Source organism: Nannospalax galili, unplaced genomic scaffold (genome assembly GCF_000622305.1).
Source record: "Nannospalax galili isolate Female #2095 unplaced genomic scaffold, S.galili_v1.0 scaffold1052, whole genome shotgun sequence".
NCBI lineage: Eukaryota > Metazoa > Chordata > Mammalia > Rodentia > Spalacidae > Nannospalax > Nannospalax galili.
The window spans coordinates 37,138-37,455 of NW_008330624.1; positions in this window are offsets into that span (position 1 = coordinate 37,138).

The following is a 318-nucleotide window of genomic DNA, read 5'->3' on the forward strand; positions in this document are numbered from 1 at the left end:
TCCCATTGTTCTCATTAGATAGGTCAACAGGACAGAGAATTAACAGAGAGACATCTGAATTAAACAATACCATACATCAAAGGGACCTAACAGATATCTACCGAATATTCCACCCAAGCACAAAAGAATATACTTTCTATCCAGCACCCCATGGCACCTTCTCCAAAATTAGCCATATACTGGGGAATAAGACAAACTTCAACAAATACAAAATGATTGAAAGAATTCCATGCATTCTCTTGGACCACAATGCAATAAAGCTTAAAGTCAACACTAGAAGAAACCCTAGTAACCACATGAACACATAGAGATTAAACA